The 22,550-nt window shown below is 36.2% G+C and overlaps 1 long non-coding RNA gene across 1 annotated transcript; it reads left to right on the top strand.

Moving 5' to 3' along the window:
• Window positions 1-174: 174 nt before the first annotated feature.
• Window positions 175-21,385, top strand: LOC125274842. Its single transcript, XR_007186330.1, has 3 exons — window positions 175-998; window positions 18,955-19,227; window positions 19,382-21,385. It is a non-coding gene; the product is annotated as an uncharacterized LOC125274842 (long non-coding RNA).
• Window positions 21,386-22,550: the final 1,165 nt, after the last annotated feature.

Genomic DNA, 22,550 nt, shown 5'->3' with positions numbered 1-22,550 from the left:
TGGCAAAAATGACATACAGTTCATCTTATAAATATATATATTAATAAATATTTCTTAACTGTGATGTCAGACAAAGAGAGGAAGTTGTAATGGCAAAACCCCAAAAGTATTAGGTGTTTTTGAAGAGCCCAGGATGTTCCTCTTTAAGGACTGGTCGTGATGAGACGTGTGTGATTTCATACTGTCCTTACTTCTGTATCACGCTGCGTTGCCATCTAGTGGCCATTTCCGATATCATATTTCAAAGTAAATTTATTTTCAGGGTTTGACGCTTTATTTATTTACTTACTACTTATTTACTTAATTTAAGATATTAAAGTAATATTTTTGATGGATCACGATCTGTATAGGTTAATAGTTAAGTTACAGTTGCATTTAAGTGTACTTACATTGACGAGTAGGAGGGTGGCAGTAGAGAGTTGTTACAGTTACGTATTTAGTGTTCGTTCACAGCTAAAAACACACACAACACTTGATCTACTGATTTCTGAGATACTACTAGTAAGTCTACTGGCTACCTCCATTTATTTTATTACGGTTTTCTTTTAATATTGGTAGCTGTAGCTTTATGTACATGTCGTTAAAACTGTTTGGTGTTATTTCACAGGCTTTATTTTACATTAGACTGATATCAGGATATGTATCGACAGTTTCATACAGTCCCGCTTCTGTCCACTAGATGGCAGACAATTACTTTCTCGCCAACGCCTATCCATCAGGAAGTCCGTGGTTGACTGTTGTTGGTTTTCTCTTTATTTTATCAAAATCCTGACAGTCTCTCCCATTACCTCTAAAACCACCTGTCCTCAATGCAGAACTCAATACTTCATAAATATATATCTTAATTGTAAAGCAATAGTAGTGCTATGTCCTGACGAAAGAGGCTAATCACATTCTTGTCAACAAACATTTATAAAATCAAATAATATCAAGGTCAACCTTCAAACGGAAGCTCCTCTTTTCATGTTTGACCTTCTACGAGATGTTAAATCACAAAGGTGAGTTTTATAGTTTTGAAAATGTTAATTACTTTAATGTTTTCTGTGTATCAACCAAGTAGATTAATCTAAGATGATTTCCTGATACATAGTTTTTTCTCTAAAGTGTATATTTAGTACATATATAGCTTATATATGTGTGTGTTTATATACATTACACACACACACACACACACACACATATATATATATATATATATATATATATATATATATATATATATATATATATATATATATATATATATTCTTCATTTGAAAGGTAAATAGATTTTGCGGCCTAAAATTCAATAGTTTTTGAATCTATGTGTAAGTGTGTTTGTTTGGCCAAGTTCATTCATCTGAGTGAATGTTTGTGTATATGCATGTGTGTGTTTGTTTATGCACGGTGTGTGTGTGTGTGTGTGTGTGTGTGTGTGTGTGTGTGTGTGTGTGTGCTGTTCAAACATGCCCCTGGGCAGCCACACACTGGCTCATTCTGCTGGCTGTGTGAGAATGGATGGCTGCTTTTGTGTGGGTGTCTGTCAGTGCTGTTGTGTGAAGCTGGCCCCATTGTGCCCGACCACTGTCCCTTATTGACACAGGACCTTCTTTTTGCCTGTTCCCATGCTCCGACCCTCTGGCTTGGCCCATCAGCGCCTGAAACCGGATCCACTGAGCAAGCGTACCGGTTGCGTTCTCTCTCTCCATCTCCTGGTGCTATTGTCTGCTGTCATATTTCATTCTAAAGTGTGGTCGGGCAAATTAAAGAGCAGCAGGTAATGGTGCGGTCACAGCTGCAGTTGTTGACGGTGGCCTGTGGCAGCCGTTTATTGAGGCCAGGAGTAAATGCTTGCGGTCGGTTTCCCTCTCTTTTGTGTCTCCTGTTGCATGCGGTGGTGTCCTCTGTGATGGCATAGTTTCACAGGAGCTGATGAGGTCAGATAGAGGACGGGGCTGAGATTGAGGCAGTTTTGAAGGTATGTGAGGAGATTATTGCCCTGGACCTCCCATACCGTACGAGGCAGGTGGGGTGGATCGCAGGTGTTAACTTGAAGAACAACCTCAGCTGGAACGCTTGGGGTCAGGGGTGCTGGGGTTTTTGTGACTTTAGGAGTTATGCACTGCATATTCCTTTGTGTAAAAAAATAATAATAATATAAATTCTCCTTCATCTCTTAGTCTTTAACACCGCTTCACTTCTTCCAATAATTATGCTTACTCATGCTCAGAATTACCTGTTTGGATTTGGAAAAATGTTCCCTTTTTACCTGATCTAACCATTAAATTTAGTTTTGTTGGTGTAACCAAAAGTATTTAGGTTGATTTTTAGTGATGTTTAATAATATTTTGACTTGAAGAAAATCAGTTAAATTAGATGTGACAACATAAAGCACATTTTTTAGGTTAAAATTTTTTTCTGTTGAAAATACACTTAATAGGATTTATATAAAGTTAATGTAATATAATTAAATATGACAGAATCAACTTGATTATATTAGCTTACACCAATTAAAGTCATTTTTAAGGGCTAAAATGGAAAGAAATAGTACTTTACAATGAGAATTGGAGTAATTGTCAATGCATCAGTCATATTGTTTATGTATGTTGGTATATTTATGCAATGATCGATGTAATAGTTACATCACAATATAGATTGTTTAAATGTTATACATTTCCCATTCCCCATATTTTTCTATGACTCACTCCATATAATTCTTAGACTTATAATGAAACTGCCTGGTGATACTTTACACTGCAGTTTACACAGTACTAAGCAACATAGAAATTATGAAATAAAAAGTAAAAATTATGACAAAAAAGTGGAAATTAGGAGGAAAAAAGATTTATTTATGACATAAAAAGTTATAAATGCTGTAAAGAAAATATATTTTTGTCATAATTTAAAATTTTATGTAATAATTTTAGTTTATTTCCTAATTATGACATTTTTTCCTATAATTATGACTATCATTTTGGCTATTTTTGTCATAATTATAATTTTTATGTCATAATTATGATTTAAACAGGAAAAAAAGGGATCCGCATCACACCAAACAAATGCAAAGTTCAAGTTCAAGTTTTATATGAAAAGTGACAAGATATTAAAGTGCACTAACAAAAATATGATTGTGCACAAACAAAAAAGAAAACAAAAAACAAATGTTTCAGTCCATTTTTGACAGTCTTCAGTGCTAAAGATTTCAACGTTAACATTTAAAAATTGTGATTTACCAAAGCATATTTTTGAATGTGGCAGAAATGTGTCTATGAATGTGTTTTGAGTGAATTTGCTGTGTTCAGCTGCAATATCTCTTCCATGTGACTCTTGGGGAATCAAGAAAGTTGCTTTGTTTCATTTCTTTTCCATGGACTATGCTTGCTTTTGTGAGAATAGATGTGAGAGATCTGTCCGTTATAGATTCGTTTGGGAGGAATTTCTTGGCCTGTGTCACAAAAGCCGCTTCGGTTCACACGCTGGAAGGATGTTCAGTATTGTGAATCATGGGGGTCAGTTTTGAAGAGCCAGTCGCTCCCCTGCCCTGGCACACTGGGGGCATTAGCATGTGAAAAAGGAGGAAATAAAGTTGTCAAGTTCTCTCAGTCCACACCGCCTCTCCCCCCCGCACCCCTTTATTTCAGCCCTGTTTTCCCTACTCAACATGAAGTCAAGCACAGGAGTGATGCCTGACACCTCACACACACTTCAGATGACTCTTGTGCCTGCACTGATCACATAAACACATATATAAACACAAATCAGTTAGTGCCCACAGTGATATAAGACTGTTTGATGCCAAATTGTACCCCCAAATATGACGATATATGTGATATTTGGAAATTGTGGGGGGGTTTTTTTGCCCACCATAGTGCACTTAGAAACATTAAGCTATAGCTGTCAAAAGAAAAAAAAAATATTAATCTCATGATTATGGATGAGTCTTAAGAAAGCAAGATTCATAGTTTATAATAAATAGTTGCGAACTATTGTTTTTTTTTTTTTACCATTTTAATAATACAAATAATTAAATTATTATAAATAAAAATAAATAACTACACATATATATTATTTAATATATAATTATATATTTATTATTTTTATAATATATATGATTAATGTAATCAAAATTTAAATAATAATTATATATATATGTAGTTATTTATTTTTTATTTATAATTATTTTATTGTTTTTATTCAATTCAATTCACATTTATTTGTATAGCGCTTTTCACGATACATATCGTTTCAAAGCAGCTTTACAGAGAATGCATGTCAACATTACAATTTAAAGAATGCAGTTAGCAAATAATGTTATAATTTAGGCAATTAATAATTTTTTTATTAAATTATTATATATTTAATTTAATATAATTATATATATATATATATATATATATATATATATATATATATATATTTGTAATATGTATAATATAATTAAATATTAAATAATAATAATAATAATAATAATAATTATATGTATTATTTAATATATAATTATGTATTTTTTATTTGTAATCATTTTGTTTATATATATATATATATATATATAATATAATATAATTATATTTATTATTATATGTAATGTGCATATGTATAATGTAATATAATTAAATAATAATATATTTAGATGTATTATTTAATATATAATGATGTATTTATTATTTATTATATAGTATGTTAAATGTAGTATAATTAAATATTAAATAATAATTATAATTATATAATTATAAATACATAATTAAATATTAAGGAATAATAATAATTGAATATATGTATTGTTTAATATATAATTTTGTATTTATTATTCTTTATTATGTATTATATATGTATAATGTAGTATAATTAAATATTAAATAATAATTATATGTGTGTAACTTATTTCTTATTTATAATTATTTTATTGTTTTTTATTATATATATATATATATATATATATATATATATATATATAAAATATAGATAATTTCATATTTGTCTATATTTTAATATTTTTCTAATTGTACATTTTTACAATGTACAATTTACATTATATTATTTACATTTTATTATGAATATTTGTGAGGACTCCTAACTTAAGGTCTCTTGTGGTCCCCGGACCCCAGTTAAACGAAACTGCTATAAGAAACTAAGAATTACTGGTGTGACCAACTGTATAGGCACGTGTTTTGATAACATAAGCACACATATGCAGTATAATAAATGTGTCTGCAGTTGGTAGATGCGCGCCATACAGGTGTGTTTATGTCTACAGCCGTGCACGTTAATACGAGTGCGTGCGACAATCCGTCAGAGCGTGTTTGTGTACATAGCACAACTGCGTATGTGAGCGCTCAGCCATGTGTGCACACGTGTGTAAGTGTACGTGTGTGCGCCTGACGAGGTGCTGGTTCCCACAGCTCTGATCTAATTCGGCTGTAACCCAATCTCCGTGTGAGCGCCGCTCGGCCAGCGCTCTCCCTCCCACCGGCGCTGCATTTGTGTGTGTTTGTATGTGTGTGTGTGGCAGCCACTTCCCCTGTTAGTCCCCCAGGCCCCTCGACGCAGCGGCTCGCCCGGATTGGTTTACTATGTCAACTCTGGGAGCCGGCAGCAGCAGCCGCGCTCACATGCCCCGATGCATCCTGTGCGCACACCATCCTGACACCTTATACCTGACATTCAGCAACTGCAGGAACGAGGGAACAGCAGAAGGGAGGAGAGAAGCAGAGAGGCACGGTGGGTGGGGGGCGTCAGGTTTCGTGACATTTTGCCTGCCGGGACCGTTGGGAGGAGAGAGAGGAGACGAGAGATTGCGTGTTTGCATGTGCATGTGTGTGTCGGTGGAGGTTCACAGACAGAGAAGAAATAAAAACAGATGTGGAGGAGTGTGGGAGAGTGTATGTGTGTTTGTTAGTGTGTGTGTGTGTGTGTGTGTGTGTGTGTGCGCGCATGGAACAAAGGCCTGCTTCACTGAGTTGAATAACAGGAGTCCTTGAAAGAATGCTTGTTAATTATGGACCCCCGGGCCTGTGGGGGGACGGGTGGATGCTGGTGTTGGTGGAGGGGTTTGGTTTGGTGTGCTTGTTGTTGTTGAGCATGCATATGAGCAGTGGAGGATTGTTTTCATAGCAGCTCTGCTAATAAGAAGTACAGAACTTGTCAGTTTGACATATGCATTCACACTGGTCTTAAAAGAATAGTTCACATGGTTGTGCCAAACCTAAATCACTTGCTTTCTTTTGTTGAACCAGAAAAGTAGAAAGTTTGAAGAATGTCCAAGCTGCTCATGTCTATGCAGTTGAAGTGCTGTCAAGCTCCAAGATCTGCATAAAAGCAGCATAGTATCATAAGTTAATACACATATACACACTTTCATTGGAAAGAGACAAATGTTACCCTTAGTCCAGAGTTTTTAAAACTTTCTGATGCCAAGGACCCCTCACCGCATTCAAGGGACCCAAGACTGGTCAAAAGTTTTTTTTTTTTTTTTTTTTTTTTGGTTGGTTACAAAATGTTACAAAGAATTTCTATTTCAAATAAATGCTGTTCTTTCTTGTCACAGTTTCCACAAAAATATTAAGCAGCACAAATGTTTTCAATATTGATAATGATACAAAATATTTCTTGAGGACCAAATCAGCATATTAGAATGATTTCTGAAGGATCATGTGACACTGAAGACTGGAGTAATGATGCTGAAAATTCAGCTTTGCATCACAGGAATAAATTACATTTGAAAATATATTAAAATAGAAAACTGTTATTTTAAATTGTAATAATATTTCAATAATATTACTCATCAAATAATCAAATGCAGCCTTGGTGAGCATAAGAGACTTCTTTCAAAAGCATTAAAACATCTTATCGACCCCAAACTTTTGAATGGTAGTGTTTATATACAACATTTTTTTAAAGAAATGTATTAAGTTAATTGTTAATGTTTGTCACTGTAGTAAAGTTAAAGCAAATTAATAAAATACTACTGTACTAAGGACAATTAAAACATTTTATGGAATAATATATATACACACACATTGTGTGTGTGTGTATAATATAAAGCTTAAAAGCTCCTGAATTAGTGTTTCATGAAAGAAAGTCCTGTTCCTCTCACAAAACTATTGTATGGCTTGAAATATAGTGTACAAGTATTACTATAAAAGACTCAAACCCAGGATTTAAGCTTTCTGAAATGAAGCTTTGTGTACTAAAAGGGTTAGTTCACCCAAAAATGAAAATAATGTAATTAATTACTCACCCTCATGTCGTTCCACACCTGTAAGACCGTTGTTCATCTTTGTAACACAAATTAAGATTAAGAATTAAATTTGGCAGTTTGATATTCGTAAAGCTTCGAAGCTTCAGGAAGAGGTGTTTTAAAATCAGCCATCACTAGATATTATTTAAAAAAAAAGTTATTTTGTTTTTTTGGCGCACAAAAAGTATTCTCGTCGCTTCATAACATTACGGTTAAACCACTGTAGTCACATAAACTGTTTTAAATATGTTTTTAGTAGCTTTCTGTGCATTTGAATGTGTTAATTATCTTGCTGTCAATGCAGGCCTCACTGAGCCATCGGATTTTATCAAAAATATTTGTGTTCTGAAGATGAACGAAGGTCTTACGGGTGTGGAACGACATGAGGGTGAGTAATTTTTTTTTTTGTGAACTAACCCTTTAAGGTTCATACACATTTACATACACATTTACAGCATTGTTTTAATAGTAAATAATAGATCAATAACAGACTTTTGTAGGTAATAGTTTGGAAAGACATAAATGTGAGTAAATGATGACAGATTTTTTTTTTTTTTTTTTTGCTGAACAAACCCTTTAATACAGGACTTAAAGTCCCGTTTTTCGTGGTTTTTTGAAGCTTTGATTGTGTTTATAGTGTGCAATATAACATGTTCATGTTTCGCGTGTAAAAAAACACAGTATTTTTCACATAATTTACTTATCTGTATACCGCTGTTTCCACTGTCATAAAAACGGGCTGATGACTTCCTTGTTCTATGAAGTCTCTCCTTCAGAAATACGTAACGAGTTCTGATTGTGCCAGCGGTTCCTGTGTTGTGATTCGACAGCAGCTTAGCGAACCTTGCCCGGAAAGGTCACGCCTCTTACCATAAAGTGGAGATGCACGCGCTCAGTGTTATTGTAAACATGTCTTTAATTTTACCATATCAATTTGAGCCGGAATCAGACCCGGTGATTGGACTGCGGGATGAAAATAACAGCGTTTCGACGACATGGCGACAGACACACTCTACAAACGCAACTCTTGTGTATTCCTGTGGGCGGAGGTTAGTCAAAAAACTGTTTTAGTGACGTCATTAAAGAAGGAAGTAGAGGGATGTAGTCCAAACTGGCCGTTCGATGTAGGCGACTTCTGTTAAATAAAATATCTCGCTTGGCATTGAACTTTGAGCTTTAAAATTTTACAGATTTTATTTATACTCTAACAACAACATTACACACTAACTAAAGTTTGAAACATGGGATCACGAAGAACGGGACCTTTAATGATGCAAACGATTTATAGGTTCCCTATGATTGGTATTATATATTGCTGCTGGCCAGTAACTGTTACAAAATGTGCTCTGCGGTAAATCACTGCCATCAGCGTCTCATCTTGAGTAAAGGCTCAGTTACACACTGCTCACAGATCTGTCAGTCAGACATCTGTGGATCCTGTGCTCTGTCAGGGCTTGTCTGCTTCACTTTACCTTGGGGCACATACACACACACATCTTCTATTACCAGTCACACGTCTTACGACTCACCTCAGACTCTTAACACACACACACTCATTCGTTCCCCAGCCCCATGATAAACAAACTCTCTCGCACATAAACACACACACCCCCCTGTCCCCAGCCCCCTCAAAATAAACATTGGGTATTCACCATCACCACCTACCATGTCAAACAAACAACACACTCGTTACACTTCTCTCACGGTCGTCCACCTCCCCCATCATTCATCGAGTCCGAGAAACACTTTTACATTGACATCCTCCATCATAAACCATCAGAAGGCCACTCTTTTTTTTCTTTTTTGGATATTTGACAGCTTTAATTTCATTTTCAATATTTTGTGTGTTGTGCAGATCAAACAATAACTCACCGTTTCTTTTTGAGTGCTGAGAACAGGTGACATTGAAATGTTTATGTACCACATCAGGCAAAAGGGTTACATTTTGTTTATGCACATTAAATCATTTTAATTTACTTTTGAATTTAAATGTAAACTGAGGAGCCACCTGCCTAATATGCTGTTGGTCCTCCACGTGCTGCCAAAACAGTGCCGACTCACCGAGGCATGGACTCTACAAGACCCCTGAAGGTGTCCTGTGGTATCTGGCACCAAGACCTTAGCAGCAGATCCTTCAAGTCCTGTAGGCTGCGAGATGGAGCCGCTGTGGATCGAACTTGTTGGTTCAGCACATCCCACAGATTCTCAATTGGATTGAGATCTTAGAAGGTTGGAGGCCAGGGCAACACCTTGAACTTTTCATTATGTTCCTCAAACCATTGCTGAACAATGTGTGCAGTGTGACAGGGGGCTTTATCCTGCTGTAAGAGGCCACTTCCACCAGGGAACACCATTGTCTTTAAGGGGTGTACCTGGTCTGTAACAATGTTTGGCACGTTTAAATTTACGTCCACATGAATGGCCGGACCCAGGGTTTCCCAGCAGGACATTGCGTAGACTAGAATATCAAACTCCCTTCAATGGATTGTCGTCTTCCCACAGTCATCCTGATGCCGTCACTTCTCCAGGTAAAGGCGCATACGTACACAGCCATCCACATGATGTAAAAGAAAATGGGACTCATTGGACCAGGAGACCTTCTTCCCCTGCTCCAAGGTCCATTTCCGACGCTCACATGCCCATTGTAGGCACTTTCAACAGTACATCGATGAGCCTTGGGCACCCAACACCCTGTCGCCGGTTAGTGGTTTGTTCCTTCTTGGACCTCTGTCGGTAAATTTTCACCACTGCTGACCGGGAGCAACACACAAGCCTTGCCGTTTCAGAGCTCCTCTGACCCAGTGGCCTTGCCATAACAATTTAGCCCATGTCAGAGTCACTCAGATCTTTATTCCTGCCCATTTCTCCTGCAATCAACATGTTGATTACGAAAACTGATTGTTTGCTAGCCATCTAATCTAAACAGACCTTAATATGTGGCCTTGTTAGGAGATGATCAGCAATATTTGCTTCACCTGTGACTGGTCATAATGTTTTGGCTCATCAGTGTATAAAGTATAATTAATTGTGATAGTTGACAAATATCTATATCAGTCATATTGTCAGCCTAAAAACAAAACTGGTGTAGGATTTAAGTTGCATTCACGCCATGTTGTAATTACCACAATTATGAGATTGAGAAAATTTTGTCTTCATAGAAATTGTAATTGCAATTTGTATGCTGTTACTGCAGAACTCTGATGTGTTGCCATAGAAATGCATAATTCAGAGAACAACTCCGATTAGAAAGTCACGTGTTGTCATCTCGTAATTACGGTAATTACGAAATGCCGTGAAAGCAGCTGTCATGTGCGGTTTCGGTAAATATGAGATAGGGCTGTCAAACGATTAATCGCGATTAATCGCATACAAAATAAAAGTTTGAGTTTGCCTAATATATGTGGGTGCACTGTGTGTAATTATTATGTATATATAAATACAAACACGTTCATGTATTTTATTTTGTATGTTCAAACTTTTATTTTGTATGTGATTAATCGCGATTAATCATTTGACAGCCCTAATATGAGATGATCAGTATCTAATTGCTGGCAGTAATGATTTATTAAAATTTTACACTCAAAACACTCAGGGCAAAACAGGAACAGAACAACTGGTAAAGATGCATCATGAACGGACAATGAACTGAATTAATGCTGCGTTCACGCCACCTCGTATTTACTGGAATCTTGAGATGACAACACGTGACATTATATTCGGAGCTGTTCACGTCCTCGGACTGGGAATTGTGCATTTCTGTGGCACCACTGTCAACGCCTAAATGAATCCACAGCGGTCAGGTGGTACAGCGGCCATGTGGTACACATGGGAGCTTTCAGAAACTCCCAGTCTACAAGCTGTAATTACGAGCTCTACGAGGACGTGAACGCTTTTAACAAAGCTAGAATCTCGTAATTACAGCAATTACGAGGTGGTGTGAACGCACCTTAACACGGTTTAAATTCCATGGCAAACTAATGAACAAAATGAACAAAAGGTGGAAATCATAATGAAATCAAAGAGAAGCCATGGGAACGAATACAAACACAGGAAACAGAACTAAAACATGAGCAAAACAAACACAAGAACAGAACCCATCATAACAGCAGCATTACTTCAAAACAATTTTAATTCAGAAATTTCTAGGAAATTTTACCAATAATTACACAGAAACACATTGAATTAAACATGAAATTTTAACGTAGAAACACTGAAATATTATTTTCTTGTAAAACATACCCAAATAATGTGTTTATTAAAATAATGTTATTTACAACTTTGAAAAATATTTTTACAATTTTACAGTGATGAAAAAAGGTGCATTCACACCATGTCGTAAATACCGTAATGACGAGATTCCAACTTGTAAAAAGTGTTCATGTCCTCGTAGAACCTGTAATTACAACTTGTATATTGAGAATTTTCTGAGAGCTCCAACTTGTATTACCACTGTACCACCTGACTGCTGCAGATTCATTTAGGTGTTGATAGTGTTACTATAGATATGTTACTATAACAGCTCAGAGTAAAACGTCACGTGTTGTCATCTCCAAATTATGGCAATTGTGACATGGCGTGAATGCTACATTTATTCTACATAATGGAGATCCGCCACGTTGAGATCACATGACCAGCCAAATGCTACTCATTTTATCTCTGGAAAAGCCTTTAGACTGCATTTATTTGATTAAAAATAGAGTAAAATCTCTAATATTGTTAAATATTATTACAGTTGTTTTCTTTTTAAATATATTTTTAAATGTAATTTATTCCTGTGACGGCAAAGTTTAATTTTCAGCAGCCATTATACTCACAGTGTCACATGATCCTTCAGAAATCATTCTAATATGCTGACTTGGTGCTCAAGAATCATTTCTTATTATTATCAATGTTAAAAACTGTTGTGCTGCTTAATATTTTTGTGGAAACCGCAATACAATAGAACAGAATTTATTTGAAATAGAAGTCTTTTGTGAAATTCTAAAAGTTTTACTGTTACTTTTGATCAATTCAATCAGTCCTTGTTAAATAAAAGTATTAATTTCATTCCAAAGTTACTCATTTACATAAGTTAATACTGTCTGTGCATGTGTGTATGTGTGAACATAAGTGTTTATGTGTGTGATGATGGTTGGCTGAGTGGCATCAATGTCACATGCCTTGAGGGAGTCTCGGATGAATTGAAACCAAGTGGTGAAATCAAACCCTGCAGGTCCTCTTTGGCCCTCCGCATGCTGACACATGAACACACATCTCTCTCCCTGTCTGTCTGTCCACCTTGTCCCCCTTTTCTTTGAATCTGTCTAGTTTGCCCATTCGGCTGGGTTTGTGTCACTGGCCTGTTGCTATTGAAAGCCCCCCTAAGGTCCAGTTCAGCTGCACAATGGCCCCAGCGCTCGCCACGTCCCCTCTCCTCGTGTGCAGAGTGACACAAGACATCACTCAGAGGGCCCTGAACCCTCACAGGGCCATTCAGAGCCCTGGGTCTGATGCTGAGACTCACATGAGCTCCAGACCAGCGTCTGAATGGGCAGAAAAGTCTAAAAGACATCAAGACTTCTCACCTCTCACTGCTTGAAGGCTGATGGGTCTTGAAAACAATGATGGAAAATGTTGCAGAAAATTGACTCTGATATTATTACATGGCTCTCTGGAGTACTTGATTCTGATTGGTCAACTGCAGCATTCAAATGTCTTTTTATATATTAAATATTGAATATGGGTCAATGACAAAAAAAAACATAAGTTCCTGTTTTGTTTTGTTTTGTTTTTTGTATGTTTCTACATGATTGATTTGGCAGACAAGTCAGTTAACTTTTTTGCTGTCGCTTTTGATGGCAGGATGGCATGGTGTAAAGAGCAGTAATGAATTGTGGGTAAAGTGGGAACATGTTACAATCATGACAATGTGACATTTATGCGTCACAATCACCCACTATATTAGATCTTATATGTTATAAAGTAAATTCAGATAAAGACGGCAGAGGTGATGAGGTTTAGCTGGTTTTCTCACAGTGTAGGAGAAAGGAAACATAACTAATGGTCTGTCACAAATGTATCAGAGAGAAAGGTCCTTGTTTCAGGGGCACCGGCTCTTTTCCCAGTGGCTCCTCTGTGCCAGCTGTCTTGGCCGAAGAGCTCTCCGGCTTTCCCAAGCTCTAGCCTGTGGGAAAATCCACACTGGCCAATAATTGATTCCGCCCTGCCAGCTCCATTAGTGCTCAACATGGTCAAGCGGCCAGTGATCTACAGACAGCCTGAACGAGCGAATGAACACACACTCCCCTATCCGTCCCTCCCTCGCCCCCCTTCTCTCTTTTTAATTTCTCCAGTTCCTCCATCACTCTCTCTCTCTCTCTCTCTTGTGCTGTGATGTGAGTGCACGTCGTGTAAATTTGACCTTCAGCACAATTAGTGCCTGTGTGTGACCACCTGTTTGCAGGCCTGGCCACCTGACCGTCAATGTTCAGGCCCATTCATATGCAGCAGGCCTGCTCATGCCAGCCCAGTGTTCACGCACTGAGACACACACGCCGTTAACACTTGCACAGCCTGACACTCAAATCCAAAGCGCACACATGACGGATCAGATGTACTGCACACCATCAGCGCCCTTGCACTGCCCTCAACTATTAATAAGTAGATGGTGACCTACCTACAAAATTAATGAAAATATAAACGGGAATTTATGGGGAATTTATGGGGAATTTCCATAAATATAATTATTTTTATACTTTACAAACTGAATATTGTATACCCTAACCCTAAGCATACCTGTAAACACAACCTTCTCAGAAATTTTTCTGCATTTTTACTTTTTCAAAAAAAACAAAAAACATAATTCTTTATGATTTAAAAGCTGTTTTCCCACAGGGACAAAAATACTGATATGTCTTTGTGGGGACACAACATAGGGTTTACTACACACACATATTTATAAATTATGCAACATAATAATATTAATTCCTTATAGTTAATAAATTAATTATTAAAATTATTAATAAAATATTAATACCTTATGTATAAGTTAAACGTCATATAATTCACTACTGTTTATAATATATATACAGTTGCATGAAAAAGTTTGGGAACCACTTGCAGAATCTGTGAAAATGTGAATAATTTTAACAAAATAAGAGAGATCATACAAAATGCATGTTATTTTTTATTTAGTACTGTCCTGAGTAAGATATTTTATATAAAAGATGTTTAAATATAGTCCAAAAGATAAAAAAAACTAGCTGAATTTATTAAAATAACCCAGTTCAAAAGTTTGAGAACTATTGGTTCTTAATACTATGTGGTTACCTGGATGATCTACCACTGTTTTTTTGTTTTGTTTTGTGATGGTTGTTCATGGGTCTCTTGTTTGTTATGAGCAGCTGAACTGAGCTCTGTTCTTCAGAAAAATCCTTCAGGTCCTGCAGATTCTTCAGTTTTCAAGGATTTTTGCATAATTGGACCCTTTCCAGCAGGGGCTGTATGATTTTGAGATCCTTCTTTTCACACTGAGGACAATTGAGGGACTCAAACACAACTATTAAAAAAGGTTCAAACATTCACTGATGCTCCAGAAGGAAACACGATGCATTAAGAGTCGGGGGTGAAAACTTTTGAACAGGATGAAGATGTCACAATTTTTCTTATTTTGATGAAATATCTTTTTTTTTTTTTTCCATTTAGCCCTTCAGAAGCAACAGAAGGCACTTGCATGTTTCCCAGAAGACAAATTAAGTATAATTTACCTTGATCTTCAAATTCAAAAAGTTTTCACCCCCCCAGGTCTTAATGCATCGTGTTTTCTTCTGGAGCATCAGTGAATGTTTGAACCTTTTTAATAGTTGTGTTTGAGTCCCTCAATTGTCCTCAGTGTGAAAAGAAGGATCTCAAAATCATACAGCCCCTGCTGGAAAGGGTCCAATTATGCAAAAATCCTTGAAAACTGAAGAATCTGCAGGACCTGAAGGATTTTTCTGAAGAACAGAGCTCAGTTCAGCTGCTCATAACAAACAAGAGACTCATGAACAACCATCACAAAACAAAACAAAAAAACAGTGGTAGATCATCCAGGTAACCACATAGTATTAAGAACCAATAGTTCTCAAACTTTTGAACTGGGTTATTTTAATAAATTCAGCTAGTTTTTTTTATCTTTTGGACTATATTTAAACATCTTTTATATAAAATATCTTACTCAGGACAGTACTAAATAAAAAATAACATGCATTTTGTATGATCTCTCTTATTTTGTTAAAATTATTCACATTTTCACAGATTCTGCAAGTGGTTCCCATACTTTTTCATGCAGCTGTATAATGCGTGTGTATGTTCTGAATAATGCATTTTAATATACAAAATTTAATTTGTGATTAAAAAGAGATTTTGTCCGATTTTGCTCACTTCTCGAGAAAGTTTTGTGACCTAACTATAGCTGTGTAAACCCACACTCACACTTGTTTATCTAGCTATCTAAATGGAGACATACCACAGACAGCTACAGTTTTTAAATAAAGCTAATTATGAAAGCTATGCACTAACGCTACTTTAGTCTCAAGTAACCAGACTTTTGATTATCTGTATAAATTCTGGTCCACCAAACACAAACAATACACTTAAAAAAGAAGGGGTCGTCTGACAGAAATATGCAAAGCATCCCACCACACTTCCTTCTATGTGACATTTAGGGGCGAGTAAATTGGAAATCAGACATGACTTTGAAAACTAAGCGATATATACAGTCGTTCTTGTTTACTTACTGAAAAGTTTCTCAGAGATTTTATGCCCTGGACCTCATAAACATTGGCAAAACAATCAACCAGTTTTTGTTGTGGCATAGAAATGCATCAAGATGGTTATTTTTGTTTAACTGATGAAAACCTTACACACCCTGTCTTCAGGATTACACAGAAGTTAGCCAATCAGATTGCAACTGACAGTCTCATCTTAATCATGTTATTTTTGTCTGCAATATGCATCAGACAGTCCAGGAACAGTTCATGGGTGTGTGTCGAGAATAACCTTAACCCAAACTCTTACTAGACTCTTATATATTATAAACTACTATTCCCTTTTTGGATGTCGCCAAAGTATAGCTAGGTTACGTAGACACAAACACAAAGATACATCCTCACACACGTCCCGCTCAGCTTATCTGTCTCCTCACCACACCCTTTTATCTGACAGATCGTGTTCTAGTATTCGGTCTGGCTCCCATTCAGTCCGTGTGTACCCTATGGCGCTCCCCACAGAGCACCAATTTCATCCCATCACAATCATTCCGGCCTTTCATTTACATCAAAGAGGGACGCTCCTGCTCCTTCACTCTCATCTGCCTTTCCGCTTGCTATTTTCATTCCTCACGGCGCTCTTTTGGTGGAGTTCGGTTTAGGGCATCCTGATGCTATTTCGGTTTTGACTTCTTACTGTGATAACTACTGCATCGCAATTACAAAGACAAACTTCACAGAATCATACTGAGTGTTTGAAATCATTAACAGATTCATTAATCGTGAAGAATTATTCAAATCATAATGGAGAAATTCAACCAAAAATGAACCTGATCATCATGTTGTTGCAAACCTGTACGACTGACTTTTATTCTGTGCAACACAAATGAAGATATTTTGAAGTATGAACTAGTTGCTCATTTCCATTAAATTACAGTGAGAGAGAATGGAGCTTTCAAGGAAAAAAGATGAAAAAGCAGCATAAGTATCATAAAATATCATAATAGTTGCAGATTGAGTAAATGAGATGAGCTTGAAAACAAGATTAGTGTGATTTGAGAATGAATCATTAGTACTTATTTTCTAAACCGAATTAATTGATTCATTGAAAAGATCTGAAATGAAGGAACTATTTTTGATTAGAACACAATGAAATGCACATGTATGCAGATCGCATCCTTACTAAGCAATTCCGTGATTTCTCTGTTTAAGGTTAAGGCTGATCCGGATTAGAGTGTAAAGAAAGGGGCGGAGGCGAGCGCCCTTATCTCTGACCAGGCCTGTGTGTTTGACCCTGTGCTGACAGCAGCGTAATTGGGGTAATTACACCCCTTTAAACCATGCACCCCATTTCCCCCCCGTCAGGCTTGAATGTGCCCCCATTTGTTTGCTATGAAATATTAACTGGAGTCAGCTGCGCACACGAGAGAGTGGTGGGCCCTCCCAGCTCTGGCACTCCCCATGCCACATGTCTGATGAAAGGTACGGCTCTGCCTTTACCAATTAGGACACAATGGCAGGTCTCCGTGTTTCTCTCACTGCCTGTGCATCTGTGTGTCGCATCTGATCAATGAAGGAGAGAAAACAAGTAGCGTGAGGAAGGAGGGAGATGAAGAGGTCAGAGGACGAGGGGGGAGGATCAGCTAATTCTTGCTCTGAACACTTGCCATGCTCACTCATTTTGACTAATTCCTTTAATACTTACATGATTTTAAGGCTTTATTAAAAGAATTAGTCAAATTGCATACTATGAATTTCATTTTTTTTTGTCCATTCATGCACATTTATTTACCAAATCTTATTTCATTAGTGCATTTTTGTACATCGTTATTTTGACCTCCAAACTAAATTTTTAAAGCCTAAAAAATATTTTCATAATAGATATGTAAATAGTCAGGGAAAGCTGCCATATGTATTTTCATGTGTTATAAAATATAAATAAATAAATTATATTTAATTAATAATATATATATATATATATATATATATATATATAGAGAGAGAGAGAGAGAGAGAGAGAGAGAGAGAGAAATAATAAATAAAATGTTCAAAATTATAAATATTTTTGTATGTTACATATGTTAAATTTTTGTTTGGTGCTTTGAAAAAAAAAAAAAGTTGAAAAATCTAAAAAAAAAATTGACATCTTGCCCCATAAAGTGGGACAACCAGCCCCAATAGGTGAAAATATTTTGTGTGTGTGTATATATATATATATATATATATATATATATATATATATATATATATATATATATATATATATATATATATATATATATATATATATATATATATATATATATATATATATATATATATATATATAACAAATATTTTGTAAATGTATTTTTTTTTTATACCTTTGGAAAAAAATGACTAGTATAACTAGTCCCATTTCATATAAATATATGCATATCAGTATGTATAATGTGTTAATAATAAATGAATATATAATATTAATATAATATAATGATTATTAAATGTAATAATGTGATATTAATAATAATAAAATAATATAATAATTAATAAAAATATAAGTAATTAATCAGGGCACACACTTTAAAATCAAATATGGACAAACCCAAATGTTGGTTTACATGTTTAAATTAAACTTTTAAACCCAACAGTTGGGTTTGTCTATATTTGACTCAAACATTAGTTGAAACAACCTAGCATTTTTTTTTTTTTTTAGTGTACTTAACTCAAATTTAACCTGATTTCAGAGAATGTGTTCTGACACTATTAAGACTAATTTAAAACTAATTTAGCCTGTAAATGTAAAATAAATAAATAATTACAAATAAAAAAGTGTAAGCAAAACTTGTATGTAAGTTGATTTATATGTATGTTGATGGCTTATTTGCCTGTACACAGTGGTAATGGTTTTTGATACTGTAACTTTCCATGTGTGTTTTAATTTGTGTGTCTGTGTGTGAGAGAGAGGTGAGAAGTGTGTATGTCTCTGTTAGCAGCTGAGAGTGCAGTCTTTCTGCCCGTTTGTGTGTGCAGTGCCACAGCGGGGCTCAGACAGTGCAGAGGGCACACAGCCGGTAACAAACTCCCCACACTGCTGTCAGCCCTGTGACATGGGAACCACCAGGCCTGCGCTCAATCACGTCTCAAACCGGCCATCGCTTGCGGAGGTCCCAGATACCATAAATTCCTCCGACCCCAGCCGCTGTGAGAACCATGCGGGGAAAAAAACGAGACCAGAATAGCCAATATGGCTCAGGACGTACAGCTACAGGCCATATGAATGCAGTACGGCCAGTCCTTCATGAGGTACACTGGGCCCATACAGTTATCACTAATGAGTTCTCTCAATGGCCCTCTGACATTTATTACGGTCGCTCTCATGCAGCTCTGCAGAAGGTCGCAGAGATAATGTGTTACAGTGAAGCTGCCGTGTTGTTGATGTGAAGTGCGTGTTTCTCAGGAGAGCCTCACGGCTGGGACGAGGGGTGGCCGACAGCTGAGTGGAACACTTTCCCATGTCGTCAGGGGTCGTGGGATCAGCCCGCAGGCCGTGCGGCAGTTGCTTTGTCCACACAAGGATGGCCTGTTTGTGACTGCCAAACTACGCAGAGGGAGTGAGAAATACAGAGCAACTGAGAGAGAATGAAAGAGAAAGATGGAGGCTGCATATGCAGGTTTTTCTTTTATTATATGAAGGTAACTTTAAAACAGTCTTGAAAACATTTTACAATCCGATCTTTTTTGCCATACTTTTAATACTTTGAGCTTGATTTTATTGGTTTGCCCTCATAAAAAGTATAAAAAAATCGGAAAATTTGTACAAACACACACACACATAATTACATTTTGAATACAATTTTTAAAACTAAGATACAACTAAAAGTATAACAATAGTATGGAGGATGGATGGATAGATAGATATAATTACATTTATAATTCTAATAATATTATAAAAAAAAAGTTTAATAGTACTATAATTAAAATATAATAATTTTTTAAAACTCGGATAACCTAAACAAATAATGAAAATAAACACCAACCATTTCAATGTTTATTGTATTTTTACAAAAACTATGATTGTTCCTCAGTTGTCATATGTGGTGACCAAAAATTTCTCCCCCCCCAATTTTTTTTTTTTTTCAAAAATGTTATTTAACTGTGTTTAGGACAAATAAAAGCTCATTTATTTAAATGCTTATTCCCAAAAAACAGAAACAAAAAAAGTTTTTAACATCATTTCCACCACAATCATTTCCATGTGGTGCAAATTACATGGTGGTGGAAACCCCTCTAACCAATTCTTGATGGATAACATTTTTTTTTTTTGTTGTTGTTGCTGAATATCCTGTTTCACTCATAAATATGTCAGATTACAGTAAAATGGGTTGCGACAGCCGTTTCATCTTGACTTTAAATCATTGTAAATCTGACCTTCCTCATCTGACCTTCTTCATCTCCAGTGTTATGGCAACTTCTGGCAAGGTTATTTACACTAAACCCAAACTTCAGGAGAACATACTGTTAAAGTTTCAGGACCCAACATTAGCCCACTCTGTCATTTATCTGTTATTTCTCTCCCTTCCAAAAACAAAACAAAAAACAGTCTGTCTTTAATTGTCATTTTCTTTTAGGTGATATATCTAGTTATGAAACTCTAGAGGATGCAAGCTGATACTGCAAGGAATCACATTATTACCGCAAGGCACAAGTTGATTGGCCTCTGCTGATCCTGCAGCCAATGAGATTGCTTGCTCAACATTTAAATTGTCTGGTTCAGTGTTTGCTGTAGGCTAGACCTGCAACCTGCTATCAGAGTTCCTCTGAAACCCTCCACCTTCCCCAGCTCCACCTGTCATGATCTCCTACAGGATTTATGTATGTCTATTCATACAGCAGCAGCATATCTTACATGCTCACAGCAGTGTGTCTGTGTATCTATTAGCAGTAGCAAGTTCATACTTGCTCTGCAACAGCAGAAATAATCAACAGCAGTAGCGTAGCAGATCTAAGACCAATTATATTATCATTGGTATATTCAATAACATGCTAAAACTATTTTGAGAGTTGTCATGATTGAACTAACTTTCACCTTCATATCCTCACCTATACCCTGAGTTCATTCTTCATGCAGCAGGTCTGGTCATGAGGAAGGGTTATTTTACCAGGTGCAGGAAGACAAACCTCCTCCATTACAGGGCTCATTTGACCACTCAAGCAACTCCACTGTGGGACCCACGGTCATAAATACCTCACTCTTGTGCTAATATAATAATATAAGAAGGAATAAGACCTTGCTGGTGAGATTTCAAATTGATGATGTTGGACAGATCTTCATATGCAGCATCCAGCTGAGGGACGATTTAAGTTTGGAAATATTTAATGCGTTCATACCTTCCAATTTTACTGAAATTGGCAAATGGTACAAACACCAGACAGATATTTACTGATATAAAACACACATTTCAAGCATTTCCTCGCCTCACCACATTTCATGAATAATTTTATATATATATATATATATATATATATATATATATATATATATATATACTTTAATATGAGCCAAAAAATGTCTAATAACATCATATCATAAAGAAACGTAGTTTGCAAATGCAGACACAAATGCTTAACCATCACAATGCAAGTGCCATGCTTATTATTCAGAGTCTGTGCCATTAACCTGCCAGAGAAAAAAAATGTAGAAGAAGCTGTTTAAGCTAATGCTCGCTATATTCTTGTGGCAATGCTGAGAATGTGACATGTATTACTTACATATTTGATGCATTTCAGAATACACTGACAACAGAGCTTGCATAATGTGTAGAAATGGTTGCGTTCATGTACTTGCTTAGTATGTTTTTAGCTTAAAGGTGCTGTCACATTAGAGAAATTTCAAAGCCAAAAAACTGTATACAAAATTGTGTATTGTTGTATTGTATTGTTCCCATAGAAACCTGAGACTCACGCATAAAACTGCACATGCGCATTGGCTCGTCTAGCCTAAAAAATAAGCTTTTTTTAACGCTATTTAAGCATAAGAAACAACATTTATGGGACGGTTCATGTCAGATTTTGTTGCTGATTTGAAATATGCAATTTAATTGGGAGTTCGCCAAGCAGTTTTTGAGATTTCAGGATTCCCGCATTCAAATAGATAAGATTTGGTCTTGGATGCCCGAAATAGCTGCCCGGAGGCATTGCAAATATGGCCGCCGAGTGAACAGACTTTCCTTGAAAGGGACTTTGGTGGTAGTCTCAGGACTACAAAATGTTCACACGTCATCAGCGCATTCGATAAGGCAGAGTTGTGGACAGCAGCCGCCTTTTACAGTTTCTCCTGAACCAAAACAACAAGCTTATGCTGCATTCATGCCAGGTCGTACCGTAATTTAGCAACGGCAACCCATGACGTTCTACCCGGAGCTGTTCACATCCTCAGACTCAGATATATGCATTTCTATGGCAACACTATCAACGCCGAAATGAATCTGCAGCAGTCAAGTGGTACAAGTAAGAGCTCTGAAAGTTATTTACATTCATTATTATTTTAATGTTAAGTGCTTTGAGGCATAAGTTAATTTAACTCGCTTTGTAACTTTATGACGCTTTGCTGAATCTGCTCTGGCTGT

This window comes from Megalobrama amblycephala, linkage group LG9 (genome assembly GCF_018812025.1).
Source record: "Megalobrama amblycephala isolate DHTTF-2021 linkage group LG9, ASM1881202v1, whole genome shotgun sequence".
Taxonomy (NCBI): Eukaryota; Metazoa; Chordata; class Actinopteri; order Cypriniformes; family Xenocyprididae; genus Megalobrama; species Megalobrama amblycephala.
Note: the sequence above shows the minus strand (reverse complement) of the source record. Positions and strands in the feature narration are given on the sequence as shown.